The sequence below is a fragment of the Podarcis pityusensis genome (assembly GCF_964106645.2).
Source record: "Podarcis pityusensis genome assembly, chromosome: 10".
Lineage (NCBI taxonomy): Eukaryota > Metazoa > Chordata > Lepidosauria > Squamata > Lacertidae > Podarcis > Podarcis pityusensis.
In genome coordinates this window covers 66,236,534-66,254,612 of record NC_138035.1, presented here as the reverse complement: position 1 = coordinate 66,254,612, position 18,079 = coordinate 66,236,534, and the positions used below count along the sequence as shown (strand labels likewise).

At 42.1% G+C, this 18,079-nt stretch overlaps 1 protein-coding gene and 1 long non-coding RNA gene across 19 annotated transcripts in view; one reads left to right on the top strand and one right to left on the bottom strand.

The window, feature by feature from the left end:
- LOC308486713 (uncharacterized protein) overlaps positions 1-18,079 on the top strand; it is a 51,575-nt gene that overhangs the window by 15,975 nt on the left and 17,521 nt on the right. For 3 of the 18 annotated variants that reach the window (XR_013991186.1, XR_013991187.1, XR_013991188.1), the window contains exon 2: positions 13,934-15,134. The exons of the other annotated variants lie outside the window; for them this stretch is intronic. The gene's annotated coding sequence lies outside the window, so the exon portion shown is untranslated. The remainder of the gene's footprint in view (positions 1-13,933; positions 15,135-18,079) is intronic. 18 annotated transcript variants of the gene reach the window in all.
- The window catches only part of LOC308486784, a 40,219-nt gene continuing 26,324 nt past the window's right edge, over positions 4,185-18,079 (bottom strand). Inside the window, exons 2-3 of the long non-coding RNA XR_013991306.1 lie at positions 5,184-5,446; positions 4,185-4,518 (exon numbers count right to left, since the gene is read on the bottom strand). This is a non-coding gene — a long non-coding RNA (uncharacterized lncRNA). The remainder of the gene's footprint in view (positions 4,519-5,183; positions 5,447-18,079) is intronic.

Sequence of the window (18,079 nt, the reverse complement as noted above, 5' to 3'; positions counted from 1 at the left end):
CCTTATGGGAAGAGATTCATAAAGGGACTCAAATAAATAACCCCCCTCTTCTCTGCAGCTCCTAGTCTCCTCCTGGCAAATATCAGCCGCAGAAAGTTAGGGAACATTTCAGAACAAAGGGGGAGGCTGAGGTGATGGTTACTTCCCAGGGCAAATGAGCAAAAAATCGCCTCACCACCTCTTCTGCCAGATCAAAAGCCCTTCCATAAGTAGAACACTTTCTACCCAAAGTGTGAATTGGCCCATAATTCTTATTTTCACCCCCCACCACTTTTTAAAGGTTGTGATAGCGATGTTCATTTTCCCAGTATGATTCTGTAAGTTGAATTTCTGCCACGGCAAGTCGTACCTCTTACAACCACCTCTAGAGAAGAAAATCAACAATCATGAGCATAATAATCTTCTCTCCCCAACCAATCCTTGTAGAAGAATAATTGCATCGCCTTGGCAGGACCTTTGGGGTTGGGTCTTGTCAGTAGCAATTGGGACTGAAACTCTATCATTTTGCCTTGGGTGAGCAATATGATGATGATGAAGAAGGTATTCTCATTCCACATACCAGCTTAATGATTTTGTTTACTCTTTAGCAGGCTCATTTCCAAACAATGACTGATCTCTTCCTTTTCGGAAATTATGGTTCAGTAATGATTTCTGAAGCCCAGCAGGAGAGAATACCTTTCCGCGGGATTGCTAATATTGATAGGCCCTTTGAGTTCAATGTTTATGAGGAGAAAATTCAGAGGAAAGTTGTCGGTTAATAGCTCTTATCAAAATGTAGCGAGCAGAACAGAATTTTGAAAGGGAGCCGGGAGGAAGGGTTTTCGCCCCTCTCTGAAACCTTATTTATGGAAACCAACATTCAAAGAAAATTATCCTAGTACAGAAGTGGGGGAATGAGCAGCTTATAAAAACAGACTTTCTTTGGATAAAGACGATGATATTTGGGAGGAGTTTACACAGAATATGTTATTAGTTAAAGTAACATACAAAAATGCATTAAACCAGAAAAATTTGCTTTGAAAAATCTGTGTTATTAAGCAAAATTGCACACAGGCATGTATATTAGGGTACATTTGCACTAAAATGCTGGTAAGAGCTTAAACTGATGTGGAAATGTGGAAAACTGAACTTCTGACTGGAACAATGAGAAACAAACCAAAATTGACCATTTCCCCCATTCCTAGGGGAGGAGCGTGTAAGAGAGAGAAGTGTGAAACATAAGGCATGCCTTCATCTGTTTTAACACCCAAAGGAGCCCTGTTTCTCTGTGAAACCTGTGTGAGCCCTTCTCTTGGAGAGAACAATTTTAAATCTTTATTTACACAATTGCCTAGAAAAAAAGAAGAAAAAGATTCACAGAACCCTGCCTGTTCCAAGAGTTTGTTGACTCATTGGGCACGTGTCTGCCTTCTGAACCGCTATCTGAATGGGTAAAAACATCAAAGACTGAACTGAATTCAGGTGGTGGTATCTTAGCATAACGTATTGTACAGGCAGACGCTAAATCATTGCCCTTGGCCAGCCGTAAACATTGCTGAACATAGTATACAAACGCTGCTCATTTCTGTGTGGCTGCTGGAGAAAATGGCATGTGTCAACATTTTTCCTCTTTTTCCCCAATAAAAAGCAGTGCTCTGCGGAAACAGCCGATGCTTCTTCACTTTTTTCTGCCTCTTTTGGAACACAGAAAGTTGTTTTTTTCACTGAGTCAGCCCATTGCTAGCTCAATATGGCCTACGCAGTGGTGTAGGAAGGGGGGGCAATGGGGGTGGGCCGCCCTGGGTGCCCTCGCTGAGGGAGGTGAAATTTGGCGCGCCGGCCGCCAGCCCACGACTCCCAGGCCTACCCCGAGCCGTCAGGGTAAGGAGGGGAGCTGCGCCACTTTGCCGGTCGCATTCCCCCCTTCTCCCTACATTTTGACAGCTTGGGGGAGGCTTGGGAGTCGTGGGCAGGCGGTGCACCGAATGTTTGCCATGGGCGGCTCGCTCCGCCCCTGTGAGTGGCTCGTTCCACCCCTGGCTGCAGGGCGTGCACGCTGCTCTAGGCACCCAAGCTGCTTTCCCACGCCTGGGAGGGCACTCTCTGCACCACGTCCCCCTCAGGAGCGCACCCACCCTGGGCAGCACAGGCATATGCTCCACCACTGAGCCTACACAGACTGGCAGCAGCTGTCCAGTGCACTTAAACAGTTACTTTCAAACAAGGAGAAGTCCAGAAACACTGTATCCCTTTTGCAGAATTAGCTGTCAAAAATGAGCTTTCCACTGTGCGACCCTTGTCTCAAGGCAGCCCGTTCCAGGTTTTAAACAATAAATTTTAGTTTCCTTTTCCCCTTCTTTTTTGCAGGTAAATTCAGCTCAGTCTTTCCCCCCTCCTCTCCTGCAATCCGGAGGGGGGGCCACTTTCCAAATGTTGAGATTTAGCTCTTTTTTCAAGCAACTTTCTATGTTTCCACTTTAGAGTCTCTTTGCTTTGATCTATTTACAATGAAAGGAAGGCAGACTTCCTGGTTGTACCTTCCCGCTCAGTACCAAATTAGACTCCCCCCCCCTTTTGAATCCAATTTAATCCTACTCACGGGTAGTTGTTTTCAAAGTCCAATTGTCCCAGGAAAAAGGCAGCGCTCTCCGGTAACAGCTTTGCGGCTTCGCTCCACGGAAGAAGCACTTGGCTCATAGCACCACGCCACCCCCGCGCCACTCCGGAGCACATTGCTGAGCTCCTTTTGCAATTGGGGGGTGCAAACAGTGCCCACTGAGTCCCACGGTCACAGGCTTCACCCGCTTGTGATTTTTGGAGGGTCCCCGCTGCGCCGTAGCGGTACAGACCCAATTTCCGTAGAGCCGGTTCCCTCCGAATCAGAGGGAAGCAGCCATTACCGATGGCGCCACCCCGGAAGTTGGCAGCAGCTGTCCAGGGGTTTTGGCAAGAGTGCTTCTCAACCCTACCTGAACACCAAACCCGAGATCTTATGCATTCAAGGCAGGTGCTCTGCCAATGAGCTCAAGCCCTTCCTCACTTCATAGTCTTTATTCAATCATATTTTGTTAATTTTATATATACACACACATATATTAGTTTTTTAGCATATCATTTTCAACAATTATTAAACATACTTTTATATCTTATACAATTTTTTTTGACTTCCATCAATCACATCTGAAAATCTTCTTTTCACTTAATTTACATTTCTTACTTTCACTATTACATTTAAATATCATAACTAATATCTCTCTTCTTTCTCCTCTTTGCAGTATTTCATATATTCCTCCTTACAAAACTTCTTGTAGTCCTACTAGCGTAATTTGTTGATTACAGTTGCTCTTCAAATAATTCATATACTTCTTCCAATCTTCTGTAAATCTCTGGTCCCAGAGGTTTCGAATCCTTCCTGTCATTTTGTCCAATTCTGCGAAGTCCATTAATTTCATCTGCCATTCTTCTTTTGTTGGTATTTCTTCTTGCTTCCACATATTTTATTAAGTTTCAACATTCTTAACATATACAGTCATAACACAGTTTCGTCTTTCTCTTCTTTTTGTTGACTTCCCACTCCTTTCCCCATGGAGTTGCTTTTTATTCCCCTCTGCTGCACCCTATCCTCTGCCTAGCAAATCATAACCACAATGTGATAATCTAATCACTTCTGTTGCTCATAGCTCAAGTCCTGCTTTCGAGTTCACCATACTATAATATTTCTTTAAATAGTCCAAAAAAGGCATCCATTCTTCCATAAAACACTCATCATTGGACTCTCTTAATTTTGCTATTAATTTATCTTACTTATCCATTCTTCTTTGGTTGGAACATCTTCTTTCTTCCATTTCTACGCTTATAAAATCCTGGCTGCTGTTATTACATATATAAACTGTAAACTTTTTGTGGAATTTTTGCCCCTATAATCCCTATCAGAAACGCTTGAGGCCTTTTTGATATAAAGTTGTACCTTGGAAGTCGAACGGAATCCATTCTGGAAGTCCATTTGACTTCCAAAACATTCGGAAACCCAAACGTAGCTTCTGATTGGCTACAGGAAGCTCTGACAGCCAATTGGAAAATGCGAAAGCCCTGTCGGACGTTCAGCTTCCAAAAATAGTTTGCAAACCAGAACAGTCACTTCTGGGTTTGCAGCATTTGGGAGCCAAAACGTTCGAGAACTAAGCTGTTCGAAAACCAAGGTACGACTGTACTCATTTTAAACATATTTTTTATATCATCATGTACCATTTCCCCAAATACCCTCACTTTCTTACAAGTATACCACACATGGGGAAAAATATCCATATACCTGCTTACACTTCCAGCAATTACTGTATTAGGAACCTGGACTTCATAATTTTGGTAGGTGTGGGGTGGAGCTTACCTTATTGCCGTGAGGTGGCATGTGATATTTTCTTTCCGTCAAATATTTCCCCAGCAGTTTTAAGTGCCACTGGCTTCCTAGGCTTCCTGATATGAAACGGCCCCATTGGAGGGTAGTTGCGCCAGGAAATCTTCCCCTCAGCTTTATCTGAAGGCCTGGACATGGAAAGGGGCAGACTTTGGTAACCTTTTGCAATATGGCGCCCTGTGCGAGGCCAACATTTGGTACCCCCAAATAGAGTGTCTCCACTTCCATCGTTCAGCCCGGACACTGAGGTCCAGCGCCGAGGGCCTTCTGGCAGTTCCCTCACTAGGAGAAGCCAAGTTACAGGGAACCAGGCAGAGGGCCTTCTCGGTAGTGGCACCCACCCTGTGGAACACCCTCCCATCAGATGTCAAAGAGAAAAATAACTACCAAACTTTTAGAAGACATCTGAAGGCAGCCCTGTTTAGGGAAGCTTTTAATGTTTAATAGGTTATTGTATTTTAGTGTTTTGTTGGAAGCTGCGCAGAGTGGCTGGGGAAACCCAGCCAGATGGGCGGGGTATAAATAATAATAATATATTATTATTATTATTATTATTATTATTATTATTATTATTATTATTATTTTCTCATTTTGAAGCCTATCCTTTCCCTCAAAGAGTTCTAGGCACTGTCGTTTGCCCTTCGCAGAGTTGCAGTTCCCAGAAACCCCTGGCTAGCTGGAGTGACCAAAATTATTTGAAGGAAAGAATGTGTTTTAAAGAGATGGCATGTACACAAGCCCTAGTCAATCAAGTTGTTGTTGTGCTGTTTTCAGAAAGGCCCTGTATACAAACCTGCTTCATCAGATACATCTCTAGGTACTAAACCTCAAGGTGGATAGTCGTCTCCTTTTTTAAATAGTGTTTCTTGAATGTGGTAGCGAGGAATCGGAGGGAAGGAGGAAGGTTCCAAGCTGGCTAGTAACAGACAGTAGCTTAAGGGCTGATTCTTCTTTCCCCCTTATTCAAAGTTAGTTTCTTCTTCAGTGTGATTCAGAAGAGGCTCTTTTTACTTGAGAATTCTGACAACAGCTTTCCCCAAATGGATAATACCTTTCCTGCCAAAGGAAAAAAGAAGAAGAAAAAAGTTATTATTAGGCAATAATGTCCTGGGTTTTCCTTACCCTCTGCTCATGAGGAATAATGAAGCAATGGAACTGGTGGCTGCAAGTACAGTTTCCAGTCACGAAAATATGCTTAGCATTTTTGGATGAACTAGACATCCCATGATGCATTGTGCATTTTGTTTGGATATCTGCATTGCCAGGCTTCTTTTCCCCCTTCTGTTTTAATTTTAAAAGCCATTCATACAACTTTGACTTCCCCAAAAGAACCTAGAGTCCTGGAAACTCTTGTTTGGTAAGGGTAATGGGACTTGTAGCTCTGTGATGGGTCTCCTAACAGCTTTCAGCACCCTTAACAAAAAGCAAGGAGTGGATGTGACCTAACAGTTTCCTGCTACACTTGTACCTTGGAAGTCGAATGGAATCCATTCAAGAAGTCCGTTTGACTTCCAAAATGTTCGGAAACCAAAGCACGGCTTCTGATTGGCTGTAGGAAGCTCCTGCAGCCAATTGGAAGCCGCGGAAGCCCCGTCGGACGTTCGGGTTCCAAAAAACGTTCGCAAACTGGAACACTCACGTCTGGGTTTGCGGCATTCGGGAGCCAAAACGTTCAACTCGCAAGGCATTTGGGATCCAAGGTACGACTGTTCACTTTGTCATCATCGTCATTTTATTATTTATACCTCACCCATCTGGCTGGGTTTCCCCAGCCACTCTGGGCAGCTTCCAACACATATAAAAACATAATGTAACATCCAGCATTAAAACCTTTCCAGTACAGGCCTGCCTTCATGTGAATGGGCTCTCTCTACTTCCTTGAGTTAGTTACAGCAGAATGCTATGCATGTTTTCTCAAAAAGTCCTGTTGATATCAATGGAGCTTGCTTTCCAGTAACTTTGCAGGACTGCAGACTTAGGTGAATTCTGAAGCCGTCGCATTCAACCCCTAAACACAATATCCTAGTGTTTCAGCAGTACACAGCACTGGCTGTTATCTCTTTGCAGGCATAATAGAATTTTTCTGCTCTTCATTCTCACTGTGAGGCTTTTTTTATGCACCAATACCCTCAGGCTCTCTCAGCAATACACAAGAGAGCTACTTTCCCCTCCAATTTATTTCTATGAGTCTTGACAGCTTTCATTTACACAAGTAGATGGTGTTTTAAACATTACCTGTGCTGCTCCTCTCATACCATCCGGACGTCTGGAGTAAGTTTCCGTAATTCCATTCCATTGACTGGCAGCAAAGGCATTGCAAACTTCAGGCACCATATGTTGCCTTATATCAAAACCTTGTTTATTGCAGAGACATCCAGAGAGACCAGCTGCAGACAACTAACCTTATAAGCCAAATTGGTTTATTCCAACCAGTCGGTCAGTTTCTGCAAGTACTTCCCCCTCTGGAAGTGCTGCTTTCTGAAAAGAAAGTCACTCAACTTTTAGGGTGGCGGATAATATTTATGGCTCTTATACATACTGTTTTTCTTTTCTTTTTTTAAAAAAAATAATTAATTTTTTAACATTTTCAACAATTATTAAACATTCTTTTATATCTTCCAACAATCACATCTGAAAATTTTCCAATCTTTTCACTTAATTTACATTTCTTACTTTCACTATTACATTTAAATCTCCTAACTAATGTCTCTCTTCTATCTCTTCTTTGCAATATTTCATATATTTCTCCTTACAAAACTTCTTGTAGTCCTGCTAGCGTAATTTGTTGTTTACAGTTGCTCTTCAAATAGTTCGTATATTTCTTCCAATCTTCCATAAATCTCTGGTCCCGCAGGTTTCGAATCCTTCCTGTCATTTTATCCAATTCTGCATAGTCCATTAATTTTATTTGCCATTCTTCTTTAGTCGGTATTTCTTCTTGCTTCCATTTCTAGGCCAACAATACTCTTGCCACTGTTGTTGCATATAAAAACAATTTAACATCCTGTCTATTAATATCCTCACTTATACTAACAAGTAAAAATGCTTCTGGTATACACACTGCTTTTCAGATAGACCTCAGAAAATAGTTTTCATAAGATGATTATGATAATATTTTTTAAAAAATTGGAAGTTACAACAGAATGGAAAAGATGGCTATTTGTGAGGAGATTTCACCCCTCCCATACACAAGAATCTCCTGATCATCTCCTGATGGTCTCTGCTGACTCTCCAGAGAGAAGGAGGCGTGTCCTGCCTATCTACTTATTCTGCCCAGCAACATATCTGTGTGTGTGTGTGAGTGAGAGACAGTCAGTCAGTGTATCGGAGAGAGTGAGAGTGTTAGAGATCCTAGAGATAAGATTGCTGCTAAGAGCAGCTGCAGACTCTCAGTGTAGCATTGATTTATGCTTAGAATATTCAGCTCTGTATATAGCTTTGTATCATAGTTGTAGTTATAGAATAAAAGGAAAATATTCTACAGAGCTGCTCTCCGAGTGGTTTATACTCTGCAAGACTCTGCAAAACTCTGCTGCGCAACGACTGTATTATTGAGACAGTGAATCCGGTGCTCTCAGCTCTGAGCTGTGAGTCCATAGCACTGTGACCGTTTCCTGTGAGAAGGAGGTCTCTGGCGGTGCTACCCAGCTCGCCTAGCCCAGTCGGGGTTGAGGTGCATGAGTCCAGTTGGTGCACTGGCTCTAGGGCGATGCTGACATCTTGTTTAGACAAAGCTGTACTGCTTCTTCTCTGCTCCTCTCAGGGTAGTGGCAGCACCAGAAAAAAATATTTGAGCGGCACACAGAAGGGGACAGTATACAGTTGTACCTTGGAAGTCGAAAGTAATTTGTTCTGGAAGTCCGTTCGACTTCCAAAATGTTCAAAAACCAAAGCATGGCTTCTGATTGGCTGCAGGAACTTCCTGCAGCCAATCAGAAGCCGCGGAAACCCCCATTGGATGTTTGGCTTCTAAAAATAGTTCACAAACCGGAATAGTCACTTCCTTTTTTTTTTTTTTTAAGAATAATTTTTTATTAACCGACCAATCACATCAAATCAAACCAAATTACATAAATTCCAAATTACACAGCCAAATTTTAAATTTTTGTTGGGGGTACCCATATTTCAAGTTCCGAAGGGATCCAATCAACTTCTTGCTTCTTACTGCTGTTTTAATGTCCACAAATCTAACCTTATGATGTTCACAGTACTATCCAGTCCTTTCTTATTATTTTTCCACATCTCTTGTTGTTATTTTCATATATTTTTCCTTTCTCTTTGTGACCTCTGATAGTCTCCGCAAGCTGGTTAGAACAGTTTGTAATCCTGCGTGGATATTTTTTTTTTTATCCAGTAGCCATATCCAGACGTTTTCCATATAACATCACTTCCATACATCAAAACAGTCTTAGCGTCAAAACCTCTGAGGAGATTCATTAGGAATGCAGTCTGAAAACAAGTCCGTTCTTCCTCCCGGCTATAAATCCTTTGGCAAGATGGTGACTCCGAATTAATTGCTGCGCCATTCCCAAAAGCTCTTATTGCTTCTCGGTCTCCATAAAGCATACTTTTGGTTAAAGTTTATCTCCACACAGACCTTAATCATCCTGCTTGGGTCAGTTCAACCGACGGTTCTAACGAGGAGGGGTTCTTGTAAATCACATAGAAGGAAAGTAAAAAAGCCCCCCCCCCCACTCAGCCCCGTTGTCAACATACCCCGCCTTTGGTGTATCTTCATTGTAAAATATTCCTGTTTCTCCAGCCCGTCGTCTTCTTTCGCAGAGGTCACTTAAATTAGCAGACTTCACTCCCCTTCTTCACTTGAAATATGTGCATTTGCTTCTTTTGTAATTAATTATTCCAAATTGCTGCAACTAGTGCGCGATCAGAGACAGCGTCCAGGAGAGCCGAGGTCCACACGGGGGCATTCTGCCTAGGGCCCTCACCCCCTTCTTTCGAATTAGGGGGTGATTTATGGGCACAGCAGGCAAGGGCAGTGTTCCCCATTTCCTTGGGGCAACAAGGGAGGCTGTCTACTCCCATAACAGCCTCTTAATTACCCCGTGTGGGTCGGAGAGATGGTATTGTCGGCCATCTTCCAATGCGCCCCCTAGTGGCCCCCCCGGAATAGTCACTTCCAGGTTTGCGGCATTTGGGAGCAGTGCTCTATTTACGTATAAGCTAAAGGAAAAAAACTGGATGTACATTTCCAAAATATAAGATAGTTCTTCTTAATTGTATTTCAGTTCAACAATTAGTAATAAAATACATATTTTGTTATGTGCAAATGGCTTTAGATTCCTATTAGGTCCATAAATTACCATATAACATATATTCAACACAAAAAAACAGCGACAATTTGTTGTTGACAAAGGATAGCTGGACATATAAAGGGCCCCATTAATGGACTATGCAGAATTGGACAAAATGACAGGAAGGATTCGAAACCTGTGGGACCAGAGATTTACAGAAGATTGGAAGAAATATACAGACTATTTGAAGAGCAACTGTAATCAACAAATTACACTAGTAGGACTACAAGAAGTTTTGTAAGGAGAAATATACGAAGTGTTACAAAGTAGAAAAAGATAGAGATATTGGTTATAAGGTTCAAATGTAATAGGGAAAATAAGAAATGCATACTAAGAGATTAGATTGGAAAATTTTCAGACAGGACAGAGGGAAGTCAAAAAAATTGAATAAGTTGTAAAAAATATGTTTAATTACTGCTGAAAATGGTATGTTAAAAAACTAATAAAATTATACATATAATTATATATATATATATATATATATATATATATATATGGGCCCTTCAGTAGCTCTTAGGGCCTCATCAAACCTAAATCCAGCTCTTTTTTGGGAGCCAAAACGTTTGGGAACTTAGCTGTTTGAGAACCAAGGTACGACTTTATTTCTGGATGGGTGAGCTGTACCCCATATGTTAAGATCTCTGAAAGAAAAATGGTATATATTACTGACAGAAACCAACAATAGGGAGGCTCGGGGGGATGAACTCATTTGGGGGTGTGCTTGCTTCCTGCTGGCCTGTCTCAGGGCAAGATGGTTCTTCAGCTGCCCCTGTGATAACCATTGGATGAGAGTAAGGTCTCCATTGGATAGTGGTAGCTTGTCAGGTCTTTTTCTTTCTTCCCCACTTTTCTCAGGGCAAAATGAGAGGGAGAGGTCTGATTTTTTTGCTGGCTAATGGGAACTGGGGGGGAAAATCTGTGTGTGGTGTTTTCTTTTTTTCTCCCCCCCCCCTTTAAAATTATTTTTATTAGTAATTTCAACATCACATTTTATCAAAAAACATATCATCCTTAAATTCCCCTCCTGTTTTTTCCCTCCCCCCTCCCCAAAAACACAGCCCCCCCAGACTTCCCTCAGCTCCTCTCTCTGGTTTATCAACATATGTTATTTTCTGCCTGTTACAAAACTGTACAGATCCTTAATTCATCTATCTGAATGTTATCAATAAAAAGTTTGTGAATGTTTATTCAAAGCCTGCCAAGGAGTCCAGTTCATTTTGTTGTTTCTTTAAATACTTTGTAAAGGGTTCCCATTCATCTTTAAAATCACAGTTATCCTTGTAGTTTATCTGTCAATTTTGCCAATTCTGCGTAGTCCATCAATTTCTCTTGCCATAGTTCTTGTTGGGAAACTGTGTATGTGCAGCTACTCACACAGAGTCAATTAAAGTTTGGCAGACAGCCGGAAGGCAATCTGAAGGAGTAAGTCTGCCTGGAGATAACAGAGACATGGAGACAGCTCCCTGATTGGTCAAGCTCTCTCATGGGAGTGATAATTAATGGCCTACTAACTGGAATGTGTGAGTTCAGTGTTCAGAAGTTCAATAGTTCTGTGTGTCAGTGTAGGAGTTGTGAGTCGTGTCAGAGAGAGCTAGCAAAAGATCTGTGTTCTGTTCCTGTAAATAGTCCACTGTATATAATAAACACCTAACTACAAGTTCCTGGTTCCTGCTTCGTCTATCCTGTCTGCAGCCAAGTTGCCAATTGCTTCCGTGGATTCTGCGTTTACTCTGCTAGGTCTGGCTAAGGTCCTGCAACTAATCAGAAAGTTGTGAAACACCAAATAGGTTTTGCCAATAGTTCTTTAGTCGGGATTTCCTCGTTCTTCCATCCTTGTGCTATTAAGACTCTTGCCGCTGTTGTCGCATACATAAAGATATTTTTCAATTTCCTTGGCAGGTCTTTTCCTACAATCCCTAACAAAAATGCTTCAGATTTAAAAAAAAAAATGTTAATTGGAACATTTTCTTCAGTTTGTTATATATCATTTCCCAAAACTTTTTGATTTCATTACAACATATGTATTAAACAGATGCATTAAACATATGATAAAAGGTCCCTTCTTTTTCTTTGCACTGTGTCTGGTGTTTTCAGTCAGTCTCGTTGTTGGGAAATTTGATTGGCAAATTCCAATATGAAGCACAGTTGAGAAGCCACAGGCTTTTGTACTTTCTAAACATTCCACTGCAGTTCTCTACTTTATAAACATTAACCCAAACACACATTCCAGAATACCTCCCTTTTTAACAGTGTGAGTTTTGAAACAAAGTATGTTTAGAAATGCATATTTTTTTGGGGGGGGGGGAATGTTAAAATACATATTTCAATTAGTTGTTTTTAATCACAAATTAACATGGAGTCAGGACTGCATGGACTTAGGTATGAGTTCATCTGAAAATGACATGGGCTTGAAAGAGATTGATTTGTTCACCCCTGGTTGCAGCTTGTAAAGAAATTCTCCATATCTTATTGAGTAGAAAGAACATTTTGCAATATTGCTGTAGACCTGCAGGCCCCATTGCAGGTAGTTGTCATAAAGGCCAGTCCATCAGCCCACTCTTGGATATACAGTGGTACCTCAGGTTACATACGCTTCAGGTTATATACGCTTCAGGTTGCAGACTCTGCTAACCCAGAAATAGTTCCTTGGGTTAAGAACTTTGCTTCAGGATGAGAACAGAAATTGCGTGGCAGTGGCGGTGCAGCGGCAGTGGGAGACCCCATTAGCTAAAGTGGTGCTTCGGGTTAAGAACAGTTTCAGGTTAAGAACGGACCTCTGGAACGAATTAAGTACGTAACCAGAGATACCACTGTACAGTATACAGATTCCCTCCCCATTTTCTCACTTTTAAAGAACTGTTTATATTTTACCACTGTAACACTAATATAGAACAAAAGTAAGTGTGTGTGTGTGTGTGTGTGTGTGTGTGTGTGTGCAATCTCTCTCTCTCTCTTTGGAAGAAAGGAAAAGCAAAGTCTCCCTCTGGTCATAAAGCCCAATTGTAGCGTTAACCTTCATTTTTATTTATTTATTTAAAATGATCTATCTCGCCATTTCTGGCCCGAATGGGACCCCAGGTAGCTCACAGCGCAACCAAAGAACATTGACAACCATAAAAACCAATAAAAAACCAATAACATAAATAAAAATACAATATAGAGTAGAAAGAACTGTGGAGCCAGCTTAGCCCTCATTTCCTTTCTCCCCAAGCCCTGGAAAAGAAAAAAGATTTCGCTTCTTTCTCAAAAGATTTCCCCTTCTTTTTCTGCAGTGTGCATTCCTTTGGGCGGGGAAGTTCTTTTGGCAGAACCATCTCTCTCTCCTGACTTTATTGCCATATATAAAACATTTGCATACCACCACTCATTAAAAGTCCATAGCATATAAAAATATGAGCCTATAAAAACATATAAAAACATATAAAACATATAAAAACATATAAAACATATAAAAACATATAAAGCCTATAAAAACATATAAAATAGCATATAAAAACATGAGCCAACAGTGTGACGCGGCAGCTAAAAAAGCCAATGCAATTCTGGGCTGCATCAATAGGAGTATAGCATCTAGATCAAGGGAAGTAATAGTGCCACTGTATTCTGCTCTGGTCAGACCTCACCTGGAGTACTGTGTCCAGTTCTGGGCACCACAGTTCAAGAAGGACACTGATAAACTGGAACGTGTCCAGAGGAGGGCAACCAAAATGGTCAAAGGCCTGGAAACGATGCCTTATGAAGAACGGCTAAGGGAGCTGGGCATGTTTAGCCTGGAGAAGAGGAGGTCAAGGGGTGATATGATAGCCATGTTCAAATATATAAAAGGATGTCACATAGAGGAGGGAGAAAGGTTGTTTTCTGCTGCTCCAGAGAAGCGGACACGGAGCAATGGATCCAAACTACAAGAAAGAAGATTCCACCTAAACATTAGGAAGAACTTCCTGACAGTAAGAGCTGTTCGACAGTGGAATTTGCTGCCAAGGAGTGTGGTGGAGTCTCCTTCTTTGGAGGTCTTCAAGCAGAGGCTTGACAACCATATGTCAGGAGTGCTCTGATGGTGTTTCCTGCTTGGCAGGGGGTTGGACTCGATGGCCCTTGTGGTCTCTTCCAACTCTATGATTCTATGAATATAACAACAGTCCAGTAAGCTTGGTAGCAAGGAGCAGCAAATACCTGAGGGAGCAAGTGTGATTTTTGCAAGCACTCAAAACTTGTTTATGTTGTGTTTCAGGAGGGAGGTGATTCAACAAAGGGAGCCTTTGACAGAAGAGACCCTCCCCTTGGGCTGCAGGAATGGGGAACCTGTGAGCCTTCAGATGTTAGACATATCCCACCAACCATGTTGGTTGGAGTTGAATGGGAGTTTGGAGTCCATTCATATTTTGACAGCAGAGACATCACCTTGCCAACAAAGGTCCGTATAGTTAAAGCTATGGTTTTCCCAGTAGTCATGTATGGAAGTGAGAGCTGGACCATAAAGAAGGCTGATTGCCGAAGAATTGATTCTTTTGAATTATGGTGCTGGAGGAGACTCTTGAGAGTCCCATGGACTGCAAGAAGATCAAACCTCTCCATTCTGAAGGAAATCAGCCCTGAGTGCTCACTGGAAGGACAGATCCTAAGCTGAGGCTCCAATACTTTGGCCACCTCATGAGAAGAGAAGACTCCCTGGAAAAGACCCTGATGTTGGGAAAGATGGAGGGCACAAGGAGAAGGGGAGGACAGAGGACGAGATGGTTGGACAGTGTTCTCGAAGCTACCAGCATGAGTTTGACCAAACTGTGGGAGGCAGTGGAAGACAGAAGTGCCTGGGTGCTCTGGTCCATGGGGTCACGAAGAGTCGGACACGACTAAATGACTAAACAACAACAACATATTTTGACTGGCCTTCCCTGTGACATTCTTGGTCCTCACTAAATGGAGGCTGGGATACTCTTATGCTATTGAAGTTCTGTTTTATTTTTTTTAATCAATATTTTATTATTGGTTAACACTGACTTTTTATACAGGCAATTATTATTGTTGTAAAGGTAAAAAAAAGGGGGGGGGAAAGGACCCCTCAATGGTTAAGTCCAGTCAAAGGCAACTATGGGGTTGCAGCGCTCATCTCGCTTTCAGGCCGAGGGAGCCGGCGTTTGTCCACAGATAGCTTTCCGGGTCATGTGGCCAGCATGGCTGAACCGCTTCTGGAGCAACGGCACACCGTGACAGAAACCAGAGCACAGAGAAACACCGTTTACCTTCCCGCCAGAGTGGTACCTATTTATCTACTTGCACTGGCATGCTTTCGAACTGCTAGGTTGGCAGGAGCTGGGACAGAGCAACGGGAGCTGACCCTGTTGCATGGATTTGAACCACCGACCTTCCGATCGGCAAGTCCAAGAGGCTCAGTGCTTTAGACCACAGCGCCACCTGCATCCCTTATTATTGTTGTAAGTTGTTTTGGATGGGTTATGTCCCTGTGGAGATGGCAGTATTGAGTCTGTGGCTCATGGGCTTCTGGCTTGCACTCTTTATAAATATTTGAGGAGTGTGTTTATGACCCCTCTATTATTGTCCACGCTGGGTCACTCAACCATTGCTACTGTGTCTTTACTTTTAGCAGATCAAGATGATCAGGTCTCAGCAAAAAACTGCAAGGATTTTAGCATGGGCAGTTAGAATAAGATCTATTATTTGATTATTGATGTAAATCCCCAAAGTAGTAGTTTCTACCTCTATCTTCAGTACATCGAGCGGTAGACTCGTAATCTGGTGAACCGGGTTCGATTCCCCGCTCCTCCACATGCAGCTGCTGGGTGACCTTGGGCCAGTCACACTTCTTTGAAGTCCCTCAGCCCCACTCACCTCACAGAGTGTTTGTTGTAGGGGAAGAAGGAAAAGGAGAATGTTAGCTGCTTTGAGACTCCTTAAAGGGAGTGAAAGGCGGGATACCAAATCCAAACTCTTCTTCTTCTTCTACATTTTATTTTATTTTATTGCCATGGTTAGTGGCTGATGCAAATTAAGATTCTCCTGATTCTGATTTGGATGGGCTTTGCTGAGAAAGCAGTATAGCAATATTTTAGCAAAAATAAAGCAACTGGAGGGTCATAGGTGGGAACTACTACAGAAGACAGTTCAACTGTATGTACAGTGGTACCTCTGGTTAAGTACTTAATTTGTTCCGGAGGTCCGTTCTTAACCTGAAACTGCTCTTAACCTGAGGCACCATTTTAGCTAATGGGGCCTCCCGCTGCCTCCGCCACACGATTTCTGTTCTCATCCTGAAGCAAAGTTCTTAACCCGAGGTACTATTACTGGGTTAGCAGAGTCTGTAACCTGAAGCATCTGTAACCTGAAGCGTATGTAAACCGAGGTACCACTGTACAGTACTGAGCATTTTCTGTGATGGAGAGTTCCTTTGGACAGCTTTGATAAGGCTTAAAAATACGTGGGAAATACAACGTTGATTGTCACTACGTGTTGGTTCCTGACAAGTTCCTGATTGCTGTTAGTCTTTCTCCTCTCCATCAGCTGTGGGCTTAATATGAAAAAGAATTCGTTGAAAATGGAAAGTTTGCCATGAAGCCCGCTATTAAAATAATTGCACATCTTTTAATGGTCTGAAGCAGACGTTGCTTGCACTGCACATTATATCCACTTTGTTTCCATAGTAATGGGGAGGGCAGGAAAACCCGCAAATAAGTTGCTAAGTAATCATGGGGGCATTTCATTTTTTTAAGTGCTTCACTTGCACTCTCTCAGAAAGGGGTGAGGTGGCATGAATAAATGAGTGGTTTAAGTTATAACACCAATCCACATCACAGAATTACATCTCATAATAAAGGTATTTTCCAGAAAGAACAACTGCCTTTATGTCAAAGAGCTTTTGGGCGGCTCATGCCCTGTGTACAAATTGAAATGGAGGTTTCTGAGGCAGGACAAACATTTTGTTTGGCTCCAAGCTTTTGGCTTATAAATAGAAGCCCTCAGACACACACACACACACACACACACACACACACACACACACACACAAATTATACTCAATGATGTTTGGGAATTCCAAGAAACCAAAACCATCAGTGCTGTGTCGAAAGGCTCAGCCCACCATCTTCATTCAAAATGGCATCTGATGGTATCTAAACGTGGACAAAAACCTGCTCTTTGATCTTAGAAATCACCATGCAAAATTTGGTTATGGTATCTAAAGTGGTGCTGAAATGCACAGTGAACAAGCGACTTTCCAAAATATACCAGAAATATGTGTTTGTCTGCACACACATGTGTGTATGTATGCATAGTGTATATGAGAATTCTGCTAGTAAGTTTCCTGAGCAAGGTCTGTACAAAGCTTTACTGAATATTAATGTTGAACTCTGGTGTGACTGTTATTTAGTACATTGCATGTTCGCCACTTAGCGCTTCTACGATATTAAGTGATATACAAATTGCATGGATAAACAAAACAAGGCAAAACCGAAGTGTTTACTTTCCATTTGCTTGGATAGTTCTTAGCTTCTAACTAAGCCCTGTTACTTGATGGCCGGAAGGGGTCTGGCCCACTCAAAATCACTCAGTGCTTGAAGGTTTGGTCTTTTATTTGCTTCCTGATAAACAGATACATAAAAAGCCCAGCAAAGCAAAAGCTGTAAACCAGGCATAGGCAAACTTGGCCCTCCAGATGTTTTGGGACTACAATTCCCATCATCCCTGACCACTGGTCCTGTTAGCTAGGGATGATGGGAGTTGTAGTCCCAAAACATCTGGAGGGCCAAGTTTGCCTATGCCTGCTGTAAACCCACGAGGCGGCCAATTAAACATCAGTGTGCAGGGAAGCCCTTTGAGAGTACTTTGTTGCTACCAGTCCTTCTTTCTTTCCTCCATGGGACCACCATTTTATAGACATACATGCTCTAGGTGGCTTATATTTCATACACCAGACCCTCCAAGTGTCCCTATTTTCCAGGGTCATCCCTGATTTAGAGAATCCATCCCGCTTTCTGATTTGATCCCAGAATGTCCCACTTTTCCTTAGGACATTCCTATTTTCATTGTAGAAATGTTTGGGGGTATGGAGTTATTTGACTCCCGAGCTGTCCAAAGGCAATCTTGTATAGAGAAGCTTTAAAAAAATGTTTTATTATGTTTTTATATGTGTTGGAAGCTGCCCAGAGTGGCTGGGGCAAGCCAGTAAGATGTGTGGAGTATAAACAGTAAAATTCACATTATGGAATGGGACGTCCCTATTCTCATCAGAGAAATGTTGGAGTGTATGCATACATGAAAGACCTGGAGCTCCAGCAGTCCTTAAATTTAACATGCACATCCTTATGTTACAATGATGACAACATATGCCCTATGTTCACCCTGGGTGGTGGCTGTTGGTTTTTTT